The sequence below is a fragment of the Leptonychotes weddellii genome, chromosome 5, assembly GCF_054177405.1.
Source record: "Leptonychotes weddellii isolate Sample4059 chromosome 5, ASM5417740v2, whole genome shotgun sequence".
In the NCBI taxonomy this organism is placed as follows: Eukaryota; Metazoa; Chordata; class Mammalia; order Carnivora; family Phocidae; genus Leptonychotes; species Leptonychotes weddellii.
In genome coordinates this window covers 66,427,915-66,447,805 of record NC_138373.1, presented here as the reverse complement: position 1 = coordinate 66,447,805, position 19,891 = coordinate 66,427,915, and the positions used below count along the sequence as shown (strand labels likewise).

At 49.6% G+C, this 19,891-nt stretch overlaps 1 long non-coding RNA gene across 1 annotated transcript; it reads right to left on the bottom strand.

The window, feature by feature from the left end:
- Positions 1-776: 776 nt before the first annotated feature.
- Positions 777-19,605, bottom strand: LOC145721700 (uncharacterized). Its single transcript, XR_014145544.1, has 2 exons — positions 19,169-19,605; positions 777-1,155 (listed from the first exon to the last, which is right to left on the bottom strand). It is a non-coding gene; the product is annotated as an uncharacterized LOC145721700 (long non-coding RNA).
- Positions 19,606-19,891: the final 286 nt, after the last annotated feature.

Sequence of the window (19,891 nt, the reverse complement as noted above, 5' to 3'; positions counted from 1 at the left end):
CTGAGTTGTGGAGGGAGTCTGCCTACCCATGGCCCCTGGGGCCCCAGCCTCCTTTTGGATCTCTTCAATAAACAGGTAGTTGTCCAAACGGCCGGGCCAGGACTCCACTCATTAGTTGCCTTTTGGTCTTCTGCCCATTTATGTCTTGCCTGTCTTTCCCCATGAATTGTTCAGACTCACATCTCCATATGCCCACCCCAACATGCAGCTTCTTGGCAGGTGCCTAGGAGCTCACCTCTGCCTGCCCCTACCCTTACCCTGATGGACGCAATAGCTTAAAACAGCCCATGGATGGACTGCTTAGTTCGGTCCACCTGTGCAAAGAGAGCCAAGCCCTGGGAGAATGTTCTCGGGGGTCACCTCAACCATGTGCGGCTTGCACCCAGTTCTTCCTTACAATGTGAGGCGACACCTGTCACAGGGGTGCTTACATGATGTGGGGCAGGGTGGGAGAGAGTGGGAAAGAGCTTGGACAAGCCCAGGTCAGGGGAAGAATTCTTTTTTTTTTTTTCTTTTAGGGAAAGAATTCTTGATAGAGACAGGGACCCTCTTGTTTTGTGCGTAGGGAGCATCAGAAAGAGTAAGCCCAAGACACAGCTGGACTGTAGTACCCCTTTGGGAATTCCCACACATGTGATACAGAACAGTGGGGGATTTCCAGAAAGCTTGGGCACTTAATCTGTGACAGAAGATACTTCCCTTCTGGAGGGTCTCAACTTCTCTATTTGTATTGCTTTGCTATGACCGCCAAAACAAAACAACAAAGTACCACAGACTGGGGGCTTGGACAGCAGAAATTTATTTCCTCGCAATTCTGGAGGCCACACATCCAAGATCAAAGTGTCAGCCAATCTGGTCTCTCCTGAGGCTCTCTGCTTGGCTTGCAGGTGGCTGCCTCTCTCTGTGTCCCCGCTCGGCCTTTCCTCTGCGTGTGCGTGCTGCTGGTGTCCCGCTGTGTGTCCAAATTTTCTCTTAGAAGGACACCAGGGGCATCTGGGTGGTGCAAGCGTCTGACTCTCGGTTTCAGCTTGGGTCAAGATCTCAGGATTGTGGGGTCGAGCCTCATGTTGGGCTCCACACTCAGCACAGAGTCTGCTTGAGGTTCTCTCTCCCTCTCCCTCTTCCCCTCCTGCTCATGCTCTCGCTCTCTCTCTCCTGTCAAATAAATAAATAAATCTTAAAAAAAAAAAAAAAGGACCCCAGTCAGACTGGGTTAGGGCCCACTCTAATAACCTCATTTTAACTTCTTTAAAGGCCCAGTCTCCATCACCATATGGATTTCGGAAGGACGCAATTCATCCCAGAGCACTACTGAATAAGAAATCCTAACACCAAGGCATCTTCGTAGGTGAAGGAAGGGACGGTGAAGAGAAGGCAGAGCTGTGATACCAACGGAGCAAGTTTAGGTCTAAGCACCCCCTGCAAAATTTCAGAAAGGTTGTTCTTGTCCTTTGTTAATGAAAACAATATCACTCCTTCATCTAGGAACCATGAATTGAGTGCCTCCCTGTGCCAAGCATTGTGAGGGTAAAGCCCTAAGAGCGGAGACACAAGGCCCCCACCGCAAGCAGGTGTCATGTGACGGAATCAAGAGGTTTTCACGGAGTGTGGAGGTTAAAGTAGCATCGGCCGCTCTGCCCCAGTCCTGCAAGAGCTTGTAACTCTTGCTGGGGAGGCCGGACCAACCCCGGCCGCACACCAGGACCACCACGGGGCAGTGGCAGCCAGGTTCTCCGTTGCGGGGCACAGACCTCAACTGCTGTTGACCTTCAGAACGAGGAAGGTCGGGGCGGCGGTGGGCCCGAACCGCTCAGGCCCTCACACCGAAGCGTTCCTTAGCCCAAGCGTTGTTCCTGGCTGCAGGCTTTTCTGCTCCAGGCCATAAAAGCCCGTTAGAAAGACTCCATCACGCGGAAGCCTCAAGATCTGCAGTTTCACTTCAAGTTTCTAAAATCACATGACACGCGTGGGTCTTGCTCTGCTCACCATGGTGCTACCCAGCCCCTAACACCCAACGTGAACCAAAAGCTTTCTCGGAGTGGCTTTCCCCCCGTGAGGGTGAATGAGGAGAGGGGCTCCCCACCTCTGCACACATACTTGACGGCGCAGTTTTGACAGGACAGGGCACAGAAGCTTGCCCTTGCGCCCTGTTCCCACCTCAGCCCAAGCCCCCCAGCCCTCGGGGAGGCCCCGGTGGCCGGTAATAATGGCCTCGTTCGTGGAGGAGGCCCGAGCTGCTTGCTGACTGCACGGGGCATCAGTTGACAGGATGTGGGCAGGAGGAGGAGCCTACTGGATTAGAGAGAGACAACCAGAATCAGAGCGAGGCAGAGAGAGGACACAGAACCTGGGGAACTGCGCACCAGCACGAGGTGTCTAGCTTGACACAGGTTTCTCTTTCCCCGACATTCTTAGGACCTGGGGTCCACACTGGCTTGGGAGCACAGGCAGGGTCTCCTCACTTCCCCTGAAGCCCTGGTGTGCTCACCCCAAGTGTCCCTGTGCGTAGCTTGCGGAAGCGCCTCTCCTAGGTTTCTCAGGGGTGCTGGGGGCTCTGCTGGTGGGGCCTCCTGTCCTCTCCGCTCGGGAGTCCACGGGGGCAGTGACCCAGCCCCGGTGAGGGCCAAAGTGCCTTCCCTTCAGGTCATATGTGGGGAATATCTCTAAAAACGGTCTGAACCAAGTAGCTGAGAATTCACTCTCATGGAGAAAGGGAGTGTCCTGTGGCCCTTGCAGGAGCAGCATTTGTTGGGGTGGAGTCAGGTCAGCGGGGCGAAGGCAAACACGTGGAGATGGCCTGTGCGGGCTTCCACGCGGCCCGGGACTCCCAGAGTTCCAGTCCGACATACAGCCCGCTGCGGGACACAGAAGGGGGGGTGGGTCACAACACCCTCCTGCAACTTCGTCTCTGTCTCTGCTGTGTGACTGACAAAGGACACCAGCAGTTCATGGCGATTCAGCCAGCGGGAATCTGGCTTTAACTATAGGAACAGAAAGATGCGAATCCACCCTCCTTGAATTCTTAAGGAAAAGGAGCCTAAACCTGAACTTCTCTGGGGACACTATTCTCTCTCCTGCAGATGTGCACACAGCTCCTAGAAGCCCTGGGCAGTCCCGAATCTCATCTCTTTATGCTGAAAATGTGGGTTGAAAGTTTGTGAGCACTGTGAACCTCTGAGGCTTAGTGGGGAGTCCTCCTTCCAGGTGCTAGGGAGCATTAGCAATGGTATTTTCGGTCCACCCCACGAAAGAGCAGTAGACTTAAGTATGACCCATCTCCCAGGAAGGACAAGGAGAGACCCACAATCCAGGCTCAAAATGCGTAGGCTGAGCTTTGTGGCAAGAACTCCTAATAACAAAGATATTATTACTCGAACACTTATATTGTGCCAGATGGTTTACATGTATTATATCATTCCATTTAATCTTCTAGGTATTATTATTACCATTCCATTGTAGAGATGAGAAAACTGAGTCTCAAGAAGGTAACTAGCTTAGAGAATTAACTTGCTTACGGTCGCATGACTAGTAATTGGGAAAGGTAGAATTGAACTCAAGTGACCCCATGGCCCACATAGTAACTACTAGGCTTTACTCCCTCCCTTGTAAACTGATGTGGTCAATCCTCAGCTATTGGCAGGGTTGGTACCTTGAGAAAACCAAAAGTAAAGCTTAGGAAGAAATATTCTAGTCCATAGGCAGCAGGCCTAAAATCTGAAGATAAAAATTTTTTTCTATTCTTTCTTGAGGCATATTTTACATAATTCATCTATTTTAACTGTACAGTTGAATGATTTTTAGTAAACTTACCAAGTTAAACTGTACAAGCATTATCTTCAATGCATTTTAGAACATTTCCATTACCCCAATCATATCCTTTATGCCCATTTACCTGCAGGTCAAAATAGGACCCACAGATGTTGTGTTTGGTCCACCAGATTTAAAATATTTAAAAAAATGGTTTTGTTAGTTTTCTAAAATGAGACAATTTCAGATAAAAATGTTAAATTTTAACCACTTGAAAAATCAGGAGACTGGGCAAAATTGGACCCTCCTTTATACAAGGCAAAACTAGTAGCTACTCCTTTCAGACAAACATGTACTTGCCAGTTCCTCGTGAAATCAGTGAGGGGGCCCAGGAGATGGCCCCAGAACCATGGCCCCAAGTGTTTGCCCTCCATCCCCAGGCACCTGTCTGCACAGCTCTTGGCAGATGGCAGAGCCGTTGTGGCTGTTTTGTTGTGACAAAGATAATTTTTGATTCTTACCAAAAAGGAGCTGCTCTTTTTACTTGAGCAACCTTCTCTGGAAACAAAGCCACATGTCTTATTTCCAAACTTCATAATTAGGGTTTGTACCCGATGTGGCCAAAGAAAGCTCAGAGTTTGCTTCTTTTCTTGCTATCTCTTTGGAATCTACCTCTCCCTGCACATAAAGATGGCATTTCTTGAGTCTTGTTTTTTTGGCTTAAATTTGCTAGACTCAGTGCAGACACACTTCTCAGGGAGCTCGTGACAGAGCCGATCTGAGGATGACTTTCTTTAGTTACTCAGGTAGACATTGCTGGTTGTCTACCCAATTCCTTCTTTGTTCCTTACCATTTTGTTCAGAGTGGCAATATTTTCAGGAAAGGTGGACCCAGCCCTAGGGACTAAAATATGACTAGCCTGACCCATGCTGGGGACTCAGGTTTCTTTGACAGTGATTGACGTAGGAGTAGGCATATGACCCACTCCAGTCAGAGACATAAGAGGATATTGACATTGGCTGGGGGATTTTTGGAGCAGATTCCCCTCTTTTGCCATCTTTGTTTATTGTCACAACAGTATATAATACTTGGTGCTACAGCAGCCACCTTGTGATCACGAGGGCGAAGCCACGAGAATCACAGAGAAGCTGAAAGAGAGCCCTGATGTTGTGGAGTTGCCAAATCATCCAGACATTTCCTTCTGGACTTCCAGTTATGTGAGATATGTCCTTATTGTTAAGGCCACTTCTACTTATTTGAAACCAAAAGCATCCTGACCAAAGTGTAACATTCGAATCATAAGTCCTATTGCCAATTGGGAGGCTTCCCTAATCTCCATCATTTGCTCAATTCATTAACCATATTTTGGGGTGGGTTTCTCATGTAGAAAGCTACATTCAACCAGTTTATGTTGGTATTGGTTTTTCGTTTTTAAAGATTTATTTATTGGGGGGCGCCTGGTGGCTCAGTTGGTTAAGCGTCTGTCTCCGGCTCAGGTCATAATCCAGGATCCTGGGACCGAGCCCGTGTGGGGTTTCCCTGCTCAGCAGGAAGTCTGTTTCTCCCTCTCCCCCGTTTGTGCTCTCTCACTCTCTCTCTGTGTCAAATAAATAAATAAGATCTTAAAAAAAAAAAAGTTTATTTATTTACATGAGAGAGAGTGAGAGCACGTGCCCGTGCCCCAGGAGGGGCAGAGGGAGAGAAACTCAAGCAGACTCCGTGCTGAGCATGGAGCTGATGTGGGGTTCGATTCCATGACCCTGAGATCATGACCTGAACCAAAATCCAGAGTCAGATGCTCAACCGACTGAGCCACCCAGGTGCCCCTATGTTGGTTTTAAATCTCAAGAGATTGAGTTTTTCCTCATCTTTTTTTTTTTTTTAAAGATTTTATTTATTTATTTGACAGAGACATAGCGAGAGAGGGAACACAAGCAGGGGGAGTAGGAGAGGGAGAAGCAGGCTTCCCCGCGGAGCAGGGAGCCCGATGTGGGGCTCGATCCCAGGGTCCTGGAATCACGACCTGAGCTGAAGGCAGACGCTTAACCACTGAGCCACCCAGGTGCCCCTGAGTTTTTCCTCATCTTAACTCCAGAGTTTATGAGCAAATGATATGACCTAAAAACTGTATTACAGAAGACTGAGGGGGGGCGCCTGGGTGGCTCAGTCGTTAAGCGTCTGCCTTCGGCTCAGGTCATAATCCCAGGGCCCTGGGATCGAGCCCCACATCGGGCTCCCTGCTCCGAGGGGAAGCCTGCTTCTCCCTCCCCCACTCCCCCTGCTTGTGTTCCCTCTCTCGCTGTCTCTCTCTGTCAAATAAATAAATAATCTTTAAAAAAATATATTAAAAAAAAAAAAGGAGGGCGCCTGGATGGCTCAGTGGATTAAGTGACTGCCTTCGGCTCGGGTCATGATCCTGGAGTCCCGGGATCGAGTCCCGCATCGGGCTCCCTGCTCGGCAGGGAGTCTGCTTCTCCCTCTGACCCTCCTCCCTCTCCTGCTCTCTGTCTCTCATTCTCTCTCTCTCAAATAAATAAATAAAATCTTTAAAAAAAAAAAAAAGGACTCTGAGGCTAACCAAGGAAACAAAGGACAAATGCACAGACTTGCCACAGCAGATGCACTTCCAGCAGCCATCCTGGATTAAATTAATAAGCAGGCAAAGAGGGTTATCCGGCAAACCACATACTGGTGGCCAGCTCTGAAGACCTATGAAATGGCTTTGTTTGCTGCCAGCCTCCACCCACTGGCTTGTTTTAATTAGAGAATTAATAGTCCCTTATGTCAGAAAGGGCTACAGCTGCTTCAAGCTTCACCCCACCCCAACACCTGGGGGAATAGTACTCAGTCACCCTATTGTGGGATGGTAAGGCGGCAGCCCTAAGTACTGGCCCCAGGCCCGTGGCTGAACCCAAAGCTCTATTCCCTGACAGTGGCTTCCATCTACGGAGCACCCACCATGTGCCAGGTATCCCTTGTCATAGTGCTAATCCCAAAAACTACTCTGTTAAGCAGGATAATTACAGGGCCCATTTCACAGACAAGGAAGCCAAGGCTCTGGGAGTTCAAGTGACCTGCCTGAGACCAAAAAGCTGAAAAATTGCAGTGCTCGCTCTGCCTCCAAAGTTTGTCCTTCTTCCTTATAGCGTGCTGCATCACTGCCACTCAAATCCAGAAGAAGGGGGCCAGAGTTGTCACCAAGCTCCTGGGAAGGGCCTTGAGCCGCCACTCACGACTCTGAACAACTCCTTTCTGGCTACGGGGCCTGTCCGCCAGAGTCCTGAGCCTGAGCCTGCCTCTCAAGCTCCCAGTCGGTCAAGGAAGGTCCTTCTGCCCTGACACACATCCTGAGATTTGGTACAGTAACCAGTTGAGGGAAGGCCTGGGCTCCTTCCAGCCCACACTCTGCCTCTTTCTCACCTGTCCTCCACCCTGAAAATAACCTCCTGACAACAGCTTCCACTATTAAGATAGAACCAGAGGCAATACCTAAGATGTGTTCTTGCCAAGAAGTTTTAACCAGAATCTAACCAAACCTTTTAGATCTAACTTTCAGTTTACAGGAAATACACAGACAAAGGAACAAGTTAAATGACACTATGGGGAAATAATTAGACAAATTCATGGTCTGGAATAGTATATGAGATATACAGGTCTCTTCAAGAATCAACAAACACGGGGCGCCTGGGTGGCTCAGTCGTTAAGCGGCTGCCTTCAGCTCGGGTCATGATCCCGGAGTCCTGGGATCGAGCCCCACATTGGGCTCCGTGCTCAGCCGGGAAGCCTGCTTCTCCCTCTCCCACTCCCCCTGCTTGTGTTCCCGCTCTCGCTGTCTCTGTCTCTGTCAAATAAATAAATAAAATCTTTAAAAAAAAAAAAAAGAATCAACAAACACTATAAAAGGCGAAGTGATTGTTCTGGATTAAAATAGATTTGAGAGAAATAACAATAAAATGCAATGCATGATCCTTGATTGTGTCCTGGTTTCAAAAATCCAACTTCAAAAGATATTTGGGAGCAAATGGGGAAATTTGAATATGGCCTTATTATTAGATTAAATTAGATAATTATTTTCATTTTGTTAAGTGTGACAATGGTATTATGACTATAGAGGACAGCATCCTTACTTTCTGGAGATGTATTTGAAGGAGAAAAGTCACTGTTTGTAATTTACTTTAAAATGATTCAGGGGCACCAGGGTGGCTCAGTCGGTTAAGCGTCTGCCTTTGGCTCAGGTCATGATCCCAGGGTCCTGGGATCAAGACCCGCATCAGGCTCCTTGCTCAGCAGGGAGCCTGCTTCTCCCTCTCCCTCTGCCTGCCTGTCTGCCTACTTGTGATCTCTCTCTCTCTCTGTCAAATAAATAAATAAAATCTTTAAAAAATAATAAATAAATAATGATTCAGAAACATAGAGATAATAGATAGGTAGGTAGACAGATGACAGAATGAGCAAATATGGCAAAATATTAACCATTGTTGAATCTGGGCGGCGCATATATGAATATTCTTTGTACTATTCTTTCTACTCTTCTGTGAGTAGAAACATAATAAAAATGTGGCTCAGTCAGTTGAGCACCTGACTCTTGATTTCGGCTCAGGCTGTGATCCCAAGGTTCTGGGATGGGGCCCTACATCCGGCTCCCTGCTCAGTGGGAAGTCTGTCCCTCTCCCTCTGCCCTCCCCCCCCCCAAGCTTGTGCTCTCTCTCTCTCTCAAATAAATACAATTTTTTTTTTTAAGATTTTATTTATTTATTTGGGAGAGAGAGATCACAAGCAGGGGGAGCAGCAGAGGGAGAGGGAGAAGCAGGCTCCCGGCTGAGCAAGGAGCCCGTGAGGGGCTCGATCTCAGGATTCTGAGATCATGACCTGAGCCGAAGGCAGACACTTAACTGACTGAGCCACCCAGGTGCTCCTAAATAAAATCTTTTTTAAAATGGGGAAAAAAATCTTTCATAACAAACAATTTACAAACTAAATGAGGATGACCATAGGATGGAGACCTGAAGCCAGGGCCTCTGTTGGTAATGTTTTGCCCACCTGGTCCCCCCCCCTTGCCATTCTGCCCAGCTTTTGGGCTCCCCTGAAGTTCCAGCCTGGACTCTGAGGCTTGAATGAGCTTAGACTGCTGAGGCCCCTAGAGCCAGACCAGGAAGAACTGGTTTTGGGGCTGGACAACCATGGCGGGATCCTTAATTGGTGACTTGGAGTGAAGAAAAATGTGTCTCCCATAAAGGCAGCCCCTGAAAGAGATAGACCCCTCTACAGTAAAGCAAAAGCCCCTCCTGGCCATCTCTCCCAGTGAGAAAAGGAACAGAGTTAATAGCGCAGTAAGATATAAATGTATCAATCAACATACTGTACACTTTAAGCTTACATAATGTTGTGAGTCAATGTTATCTCAATAAAGCTGGACAAAATAAATAGCACAGTAAGATAATGGGCAGCAAGGCTGGGCCCTGAAGTTAGAACCATTTACCAGAGTAGAAAGTCATTCCTGGCTATAAAGATCAAAAATGAGGTTGATGTTCCCCAAGTCAATTAGCAGACCTGGCATATTTTCCAAAAAACACCAGTGAACAACTCTACAGAACTTGAGACAATTATCACATAACTCATATGAAAAAGTGGGCCAAAAATACAGATTTGAAGAATATTTTTGGAGATCATAAGCTCCTTGAGGAGAAGAATCATGCCTGGCTTGGTATCTCCCCACCAAAACCCCCATTGTAGGATTTTGTGTACAATAGATAGTCAAACATTTCTTAAATGTGATTGAGATAAGCAAGCAACAAAGTCAACCTCAGAAGGCTAGCTCCCTGCACTGACCAGAAAGCCCCATACTGACTTCGCTGGGAGGCAGAGGGTCATCAAGCCTGACCAATGACCAGCAGCACAGAGAATGGAGGAACATAAAAGCCTCAAAAGCCAGCTCCCAAGAAGTTCAGCAGCCAAAATCATGCTGCTGGGTTTCCTCACAACATGTTGCAAAGGGCTGGAGTGAGGACAAAGGGGTCTGGGCCTTTGGGCATTTGCATCACCGATGCTGAGGCAAATACCACCTACAAATAAAGGATCAGCCACGTCAACCAAGACAGCTTGAAATTTCTCTAAAATGCTGGTGCTGGCCTTGGAGTTCAATATTGGCTCCACCAAAAACTTACTGATCTTTGAGCGTAAATTTCCTCACCTAAAATGGAGATTTTAATAGCACCTCTCTCATAAAAGAACCCAATAAAATAATATATGTAAAATACCTGCCAACATTCATGGCCAGATGGCAGGCACCCGATATTATCGTTATGACTCTAAACACACTTGACAAAGCATTTCTAAGTGTAATCTACTTGAATAAATTTCTCATAGCCAGTTTTCTTAAACAAGGAAGAAATTCCACTGGCACCTTCCTCTCCCACGACATGGCAGCTGCATGCCAGAATTGTCCTCTCATGGTCTCATACATAAGCTTTGGCCACCAACAGGTCAGTCAACACTACTAGGATCAGAACCAGATCATTTATGTCTCCTGTACTCCTTCAGGTCCAGCAATGTCAGTCACACTCAGTGCTCATAAAAACATTTGGAAAACTGAATGGAGGGCGCCTGGGTGGCTCAGTTGGTTAAGCGACTGCCTTCGGCTCAGGTCATGATCCTGGAGTCCCGGGATAGAGTCCCGCATCGGGCTCCCTGCTCGGCGGGGGGGTCTGCTTCTCCCTCTGACCCTCCCCCATCTCATGCTCTCTCTATCTCATTCTGTCTCTCAAATAAATAAATAAAATCTTTAAAAAAAAAAAAAAAAGAAAAGAAAACTGAATGGAGTACATCTGAAGCCAAAGAGCAGCAATCTGACTGGTATCAAGTGGAGCTCAGGAACTTCCCTTGGAGGGTGAAGGCATACACGGTGAGGAGGTGTGTGGAAAGGCCATTGATTCCCTATCAACCTGCACAGGCAGACGCTCAAAGATGGTGTTCTGGCTCTTCTGCCCTTTGGAACCCCTTACCTCCTGATGAAAGCTTTAACTGGGGCTACTGCCAGAGCATCTGGGTTCAGGAAAACAAGCAGTCCTTGGTGCCGGTTGTGTTACTAACCACCATGAAGGGGTGATTTGATTGGGTTACCTGGCCTCGGGAGAAGGAAATGGGCTATAGGAAAAGAAATTAGCATTCTAAAAGCAAGAACATTTGTAAAGTAGAAAAGGACTCTGAGATCAGAGGCACCAATCCCTACTGGACACAGCAAGGCCCAGAGCAGGGAGGTGCCTGGCCCTGGACCACCTAACTCGTTAGTAGTGAAGCAGGTGCTAACTAGAAGCTATAAGCTGACTCCAGGAAGGACTCCCAGGCCTTCCCACTCGGGCTGGCCTCTCCCAGGAGACAGTCTGTCCACCTCACCACCCCACAGACGGTCTCACTATTCTTCCTTGCCCAAATCTGCCAGTTCTCCCACAGGCCTTTGCCATGCTTCCCACCCCGTGGGCACCACACAGTTCTGAGGGGCATTGTGTTCGGAGAGCAGCAAGCTGGGACTTGTGGTCTTCCGGAGTTGTTTTTGGCTGCTTCAAGGGGCCGGAGGCCACTGACTGCATCGGAGACGTATGTGAAAGGCATCTGCGTTTCTTACACTGTCCCCAGCCACCAGGCTCGGTGCCAGAGAGGCAGACCCTTTGTCAACAGAGATGCCCTGGCTTTGTGAGCCGAGAAGGAGGCAGAAAAAGTCCTCTGGCATTAGGGAGGAGGGAAAGGGAGTCATCTACGGAAGTTCCAGCAAATGTTCTCATTTAAACAAACAACAAACAACAAGAAAATAATAAGATGGAGAAAGAGCCAAGGGGGCAGAACAAGCAAACTCCTGAAACTGCACTATAACGAAAGCATAACTTCATTCCAGATCCTCCTGTGCCGAGAGGGGTGGTGTGTTTATTAACCTGGTCAAAAACATCAAGGCAAATTAAGTCGCTGCCCAGCCTGGCTGCCAAACGATTTAGCATGCAAATGTGACAAGCACTGGGGCGTGAAGGGGACCAATAAGGCCTTGGGCAGTTGAAGAGGGAAATCCAAACTGGGCTGCCTTGAAAGTAAAGGGAGTCAATGGGGAGACCAGAGCAGGGGTGGGGACAGCTATCCCGTTTCCAGCAGGGACAATTTTCATTGATTTGGTCCAGGCTGATACTAAGGCTAAGAGCTAGCTGGTTTGGCCCCCAAGGACTGTGCCAAGTCACACATGGGAGTACAGCACACTGAGGCCCAGGAATATTTACATGAGTTTGTGCCAGGAGTAACCCAGCAGGAATGCCTACCATCGTAACTGCTGCACCGAGGCCAAGAGGGCACTGCCAGGGTGTTTGCACAGCAGAAGCTAGCATAGGGGCCCCAAAGAAACCTTTCTGAGTGGGGGGAGGGCAGGCTATCCCCCTATGAATCACTCTCCGGTGATTTTGCTTTGGTTTCAGAACCTGTGGCTAGAGCAGGGCAGAAGGACCAAGAAGGCCCCTGGTCGGGTTGCTTTCTCTCCTCCCAGCTGCTTCTGTCTCTCTCTCAGGCTCCTGGACACAAAACAGCTGAGCAGATAAACAAGTCACCACCTGCTCCCTCCACCCCCATGACACCGCCCCTGTCCCCAAGTCCCACCCCTTCTTCCTAGCATTCTCTCCCTCCATTCCTCCCTGAAGCCAAACTTCCCAGCAGCGGCAGCTGCAGCCGGCTCTCCCCTCCTGTGCCTGCCTCCCCAGCACACCCCCAGCACACCCCTCCACAGCCCCCCTTCGCCCCTTGCTCCCCACCAATGGCAAATGAGGAACACGTGTACAGAGCCCTGGGCTCTCCCTCCTTCCAGAGCCATTTCAAACAAAACAGTTGTGCTTTCTGAAAGTAATTCCTGGAGCTCTGGGTTCCCAAGGAAAATGAGTTTATGGCATCCACAGCCCTGGAGCCAGTGAATGTCTGGCCACTTGGCCCAGAGCCCCTCTGCCAGGCACAGGAAAGCTAGAAGGAAGGGGTTAATCTGAGCTGAAGCCAGGAGGGGCCCAGCTCCATTCCAGACTGCCAGGGAGGCAGATCCCTGGGATGGAGGGCAGCAGGAAGCCGCTCAGAGAGGCCAGGAGGCCAAGGCCCAGTTTAAACCCTGCATAAAGGCCACCTTTCTGGTAGCCTGCCTGTGAGCTAACAAGCACGCACGCCCACACACACAAGGTGTATTCTTATTACCAAAATAAAGGTTGTCACAACAGACTCTGGGTTCGGGAGTCAGAAGCTCTGAGTTGGTGCTGTTTAATAAGTCCCCAGTGACAGCATTACTGAAGACCTCAGTGGGTGGGGGAGATGGGGAGGAAGCCCAGAGTGCCTCCTCCCAGGGAGGGGAGCTATGTGCTGGGAGCTGGGTAGTGAGGACTCCCCCAGAGGACTCCTTGGCAATTTGGGTTTAAATTTGTTTAAATTTGGGTTACTACTGGCTCACCTGAGTCCTCAGAAGCTTAAGCCACTGAAACTGGGAAGAGAGTGTACCAGCCTGTCTTCACCTCTAAGCTTCCCTAGTTCCTCAGAGCTCTATCTTTTTTTAAAAAAATTAGAATTGCAGTATACTTGACATACAATTCAGAGGTCTCTCTGCACTGTTTTGTGGACAAGCAGGGAGTGGATTTGAGGAAAACAAACCTGGCTTCCATTTGCCGAGCGTTTCAAATCTCTCTGCAGACTCACTGCTATTTTGTGGAAAGCAGTAGCCACATGAGACTGCATAGCCGGGACCTGGGTTTGAAACAGTGAATGGCGGTGTGACCTTGGGCAAGTCACATAACCTCTCTGAGCCTGTTGTCTCATTGGTAAAATGGAAATATACCTCACAAATTCAACTACTCCATATTTTTCAGGTGAAGTGAAATGACAAGGCAAAGTTAATGAAAGACACCTAACACACCAAGCACTCTGCTGAGGCCCCACTTGGTGCTCAACAAAATTGTTTTTTCATATTCTGTGGGAGACAAAATGGAAACACAAAATGGGAAATGGACAGTGGAAATGGCAGGCACCAAACCCAGTGACTCTGAAGAGGCCGATGTAGACCCACTCACTGTGTGGAATGGGAGGAGGCAGGTGAAACTTCTCCAAAGGAAGTCTGTGGACAGTTTTTCCCACCTCCTTGGAGAGCAGGGTTTCCCAGTCTCGGCCGTACCAACATTTTGGGCCAAGTAATTATTTGTTGTGGGGGCCTGTCCTGTGCGTTATAGAATTTTCAGCAGCATCCCTGGCCTCTACCCACGAGATGCCAGTGGCACCCCTTCCCCCCGTTATGACAATCAAACTGTCTCCAGACACTGCCAAGTGTCTCCTGGGAGCAAAATAGGCCCTGGCCGAGAACCACCCTCCTAAGCTGGGAGCAAGCACATGCCTCCTTTCAGGAGTCCGAACCAAGGCTGCGCTCATAGCAGGGAGTCAGTACATGTTAGAAGGTTCGATGCTCACTGATACCTTTCTTCTAAGCAAGAGAGCCTCTCAGAACTCGAGAAGGAAGATGTAGTCGTGGAGAAGGCAAGGAGTGGCCACTCTAACAAATATGGCGGATGGGGTGGGGGAGGGGAAAGCAGCGGTAGCTGTTGAAGAGCCGGCAGGAGGGGCTGGCCAGAGCCCTTGCTGGCCTCCCCCTCCCCCTGCCCCTTCCCCCTCCCCCTCCTGATAGGGGCACTGCCTTGGAGGAAACTTTCCACTGCTGGATTTTCGCCTCACCTGCTTTGACGAATGGAGGTGAATTTGTGAATCAGACTGGAGAATGATTCAGGTGGTAGGAGTCAGCTCTAGTCTTGCCCTTCCTTTGTAACCAATGAGATGTGTGCCCTTCAACAAGCCGTCTCATCTCTACAACTGTTTCTTTGGCTGTGAAATGTGGGAGTTAGGGTTGATGAGTGCTAAGGTCCCTTCCAGCTCGAAGTTCTAAGGCCCGTGAGCACCACAAATGTGATTAAACCAACTGGCTAATCAGGGCAATGTAAAGTTCCGTCTTACTGCACTGCAAACCAGCAGGGTAATTCTCCACTTGTCTTTGTTACGAACTCGTAGCTGCCAGAAAAGCTTTCACAGCTTCCTCCTATACGGAAAGCACTGTGCTAGCCCCTGTGGGAGAAAGAAGACTTTCCCTCTTTCCTTCACAATCTAATTGAAGATAAAAATAATTCCAATAAAAGGCCTTGATTGAAAAATGCCTCATACTCTCCAATGGCTTCAAAGTCAGGCCACCCTGAGTTAGAAGACTGCCTCCACACTCTGTGCCCAGAGGCAAGTCACTTAATCTCAGCTTCTTCATCTGTAAAATGGGCACAATAATAACACCTATGACACAGGGTAATTGTAAGAGTTAAATACATGCAAGAAAATTAGCACAGTGCTTGGCATGTAATTATGTGCAAAAAAAAAAAAGTTCAGGGGCACCTGGGTGGCTCAGTCGTTAGGCATCTGCCTTCGGCTCAGGTCATGATCCCAGGGTCCTGAGATCGAGCCCCACATCGGGCTCCCTGCTCTGCAGGGAGCCTGCTTCTCCCTCTTCCTCTGCCTACCACTCCCCGTTTGTGCTCTCTCTCTGTGTACGTCAAATAAATAAATAAAACCTTTTAAAAAAAAAATGTTCGCAGCAAATATTTGTTGGATACTCTAGACCAGGCACTGTGCTAGGCCCTGGGAACCTAGAGATGAGGGACAGGGCTCCCACTCTGGGGAAGCTCACCAGATGGTGGGGAAAGAAACCAGGACCAGCCACAGTGCCCTGCAAGGGCTGTGACAGAGCAGGGTAGGAGGACAGCAGACGCAGGGAAGGCATGTGGCCGTGACCACAGGTCACTGAGCAGAAGTAGTATCTGTGCTGGATCTTGAGGCACAGCCAATGGTCTTCACTCAGGTGAAGGAGGCAGAACATTCCAGGTGAGAGAACACTTGTGCAAAGGAGCCGAATGCTCCGTGCTTCTGTGGAACCACATGCATCCAGTCACAGCCAAGTGTGTATGGGACAGGGGTGGCAAGTGAGCCTGAATGTTAGTTCCCCAAAGAAGGGACCTGAACAAGAAACACTTCTTCTTTGTCATGTACACTCTCCCTTTTTGACACCACCACCAGGCAGCTCAGAGCTGACTTTTAGGCTCAATTACACACTTCCCTGAATCTAGGTTTTCTGCTGTCATTATTCTCTTGCCCCAGTTTCCTTTACAGCTTGGACCTCAACCATCAATCTGCTGTTTGGTTTTATGGTATGCAGCCATTGATTATAAACTGCCTTAATTCCTTTCTGAGCATGCATGGCACATAAACAAGTGAATGAATGATGAAATACCAAAGTGTACAGATGAGCATGAAGTCAGACCAGGGTGGTGAGTGTGGCTCGTTTGCAGCTGCATTCTCCGTGCCGGGGCCAGGCCCTGGCCCGCTGTAGGAGCTCAGCAAACTATTGCCGACTCAGAGAGTGACATTAGGAATATTTCACCTGCAAGAAGCCTTCTCTGTAAGATACAAAAGAACCGGCCTAGGGCACCTTCACTGGCCCTAGCACACATTTGGTGTGTCCATACTGGACTTCTTTGTATATTGTTTGTATATTGTCTGTATATTGTCTATACTGGACTTCTTTGTATATTGCTCCCTACTTGTTTGGGCTAGAAGCCTTGCTGTTCCAGCCACATGGTGCGCTATATCTCACGGACTTTGCCATATATGTCACTGTCTCCCAAACTGCACTTAGCACAGAGCCGGCCACAAAGTAGCTTCCCCAAATTTCTGTGGTTTTAGTCTAATAAACCTGCAGTTCTTTGTAGTTGAACAAGGGTGAGCACCTGGGTTCCTTCCAAGTCTGGCTGGAATCGCTTCCTCCCTGACCACACGTTTGACCATATGGAATAGCATTTCTTTCACCCATCCAGTTAATAGATGAGTATTTGCTGGATGAAAGAAGGAAAGAACTGCTTCTTATGGGTCTGTGTTGAAGCCTTTGTGCATTTTTATCAACCACATTATTTGACCCCTTCCCACCAAAGGCAGGGAAGGCAAGGAGGCCCCAGTCCTCTAGAAAAGAGACAGAGGCTCCCAAGGAGGGGACAGCAGGCCCGTAGAAGCCACGGCCACTGTTGCTCTGATGCTGGGTAGACCTTCCCTTTTGGCTCCCCTCAAGAGTCGGCGTCAGGCCAAGGACTAGGGCAGGTGGCACGTGGTGTTCTCACGTTCCAGCTGTGCTCAGTGCTGCCTGCTGGCCCCTGATCCCAAAGGCCTTCTTCCACACCTTCCTTCCTTCCTCCTTCTCTTTCTTCCTCTCTCTCCCTTTCTCTCCCTGCCCTCTCTCAGTGGAAGGGCTCCCTTGACAAGAGTATCAGGTTTCAGTTGACTGTGTCCTGGGAAATTACAGGATCTTTCCCCCTTTCCCGTGATTAGCCTCTCTGCGTGGCCAGGACTTGCAACCCCTTTCGCTTTTTAACCAGGATTACACATTCAGAGCGAGTTGGCTCCCAGGGCCCGCCCAGCTGCTGCACGGCTGGAGGATGCCAGAGGCTTCTGGGCTTAGCCACCCAGTGGAGGGTGGGCAGGGCACCAGTGGAAGCTTCCAGGCCTGTTCTCCCCTCTTCTGAAGGCCAGGGACCCCTCCTAGAATTCTGAGAGCCCTAGCCATTCTTGTGGGGGGTGGTGGGCAGCTCAGGCCTACCCTCCCTGGTCAGGCATCTGGCCACCAAGTCTCCTTCCACTCCAGGGACTACTACAGCAAGAGGGAAAGATGGGAGACAGCAGGTCATTTGTGATCTGACTATTCTCACTTAGAGAGGCATTTTGCAATGTATACATAGAGCAAATCATTATGTTGTATATCTTAAACTCATACAATATCTTAATTATGTTGTTTATCTTAATTATGTTGTATATCTTAAACTCATACAATACCACAATTATATCTCAATGAAACTGGGTTAAAAAGAAAGAGAAGCAGGCCAAGGGGGTAGATGAGATTATGAGACCAGCAGAGGGCAGAGAGTGAAGAGAGATGAAAGAAAGAAGGTACCCTATAAATTCCCTGTGGCCGTGGGCCCAGGGCTCTGGCCACCAAGAATGCAATGGGGCCAACGGGACTCTGAGGACATGGCCCGAAACAGGTCTTCTATAGAAAATTGGAAAGGCTCGGGGCGCCTGAATGGCTCAGTTGGTTGAGCCTCTGCCTTTGGCTTAGGTCATGATCCTACGGTCCTGGGATAGAGCCCCATATCGGGCTCCCTGCTCAGCGGGGAGTCTGCTTCTCCCTCTGCCTGCCACTCTGCCTATCTGTGCTCTCTCTCTATTTCTCTGTCAAAGAAATAAATAAATAAAATCTTAAAGAAAAAAAGAAAATCGGAAAGGCTCAAGGGGCACCTGACTGGCTCAGTTGGTAGAGCATGTGACTCTTGATCTCGGGATCGTGAGTTCGAGCCCCACGTTGGGCATGGAGCCTACTTAAAATAAAAAAAGAAAATTAGAAAAGAACAAAATAGTGACTCTAGGGGGTGGGAGACAGCTCTTCATCAGTAACATCTGCTGGGTACGGCTCTTCTCTACCGATAATTGGAGCAAGTTGCCCCTCAGTTTAACAGTACACATTTTGTCCCCTGATTTGAAAGGCCTGGAAAATGTGGCCTAGCTTTGGCCGCTCCCACCACTCATGGACAGTGGAAGTTGTGGGCTCATAGCCTATTGGAGGCTAGGCATCAGCAAAGCCCTATTTTACAGGTGGGAAAATGATGGCTGAGAGGGCACATGCTGTCCCATGTTGACTCAGGGGCTTTAGTGACGGGAACCCACTCCAGAACCTGGGCCCTGACTCGGTGCTCCTCCCTGCACAGCACAGCAGGGGTGGGGGTGCTGGCCAATTCCTGAGTGAGGGCAAAGTGATTTAAACAAACAAACAAAACAGACTAAGAGCAAAAGGCTGTGGGTGTGGAATTGGGGTAGGTTCTGAGTTCTTGGGGCCAAGGCTGGGGGTAGAAACAGTCTACTTTTGTTTGGCCCTTGAGGGTCTCTGAAATGCCAGCCGCTGTCAGCCTTCCCCTGTCCTCCAGGCCAGGGCTGCTGAGACACTTGGTATTTTCCAGGACACAATTTTGAGCACCTTAAAAGAGGGCCGAAGGGGAGTCGGGATCAGCGTCTGGCTCAGATTTCCTTACTCTGAGCCGGACACAGTCTTAGGAAACTGCCCACAGTGCACAGTCCTATCATTCAAATGAAACCTAAAACCCAAGCCCTGGGGAATCACACGTGGTCACCAAGGACACCCCAGCCTGGGGCTAAGCCAAGGGCATTCGCCTGGGCGACTCGAGACTGCTCTGCGGGCCGCTATCAGTCCTTTCCTCAGACTGCACCACCACCGCACCCCTCCCCTCCCTCTAGGGACCCTCCGGCTGGTCCCCCTTCAGTCACAAAATTCCCTGTGCTTACCTTGGGGCTCGCTCTGCTGTGGCAACAGCGTGCAGCTTCCCAGGGTTCTGAGAAATAACTTTCCTAAGAGTGTCACCAGCTGCAGACACCCCTGTCATAAATGGTCGCAGCTCTAAGCCGCCTAGGGCTTTTATCCCCTCCCTCTTAGCTACTCATTACCCAGCTTAATTAGGCCAGGAAATGCTCCTGCCGAGGACACTCTCGGCAGGAGGCGAGGCTGGAGGAGAGATTCTCAGCAGCTCCACTTCCTGAGGCTGGAGCTGGGGGGCTGGGGAAAGCCTGGAGGAGGACTGTGGAGATGGCGGGGCTGTGTCCTCCCATGGACAGCTGCTGGGAAAGAGGCAGAGATGCGCACATTTGCTCCCCGGGCCCTCCAGGGAGCTCAAGGTTGCACTTGTTTATGGGAACAGCTCCGGATCTGAAAGCTTGCAAGTGCCTGCCCACCCCCGCCCCCACCCTCACCCCCGCCCCCGCCCCCTCAAGTGAACCAGCCGCATCCCCCATAACCACTTGCAGTATTTCAGCCCAGTCCCTGACATAATCATAGCCCGACACAGCCCGACATTGCCCCCCGTGTTCGGCCGGCCAGTCCCTGACCTTCACCTGAACCAATTCGGTCGGTCCTTTGGGCAGGCCCCCCCATGAAAAAGAACGCCAAGGTTCTTCTGAGGTGAGCGCAGGACAGAGTTGGCCTTTGTGCTGCGGTGGTGGGCGAGTGGCAGG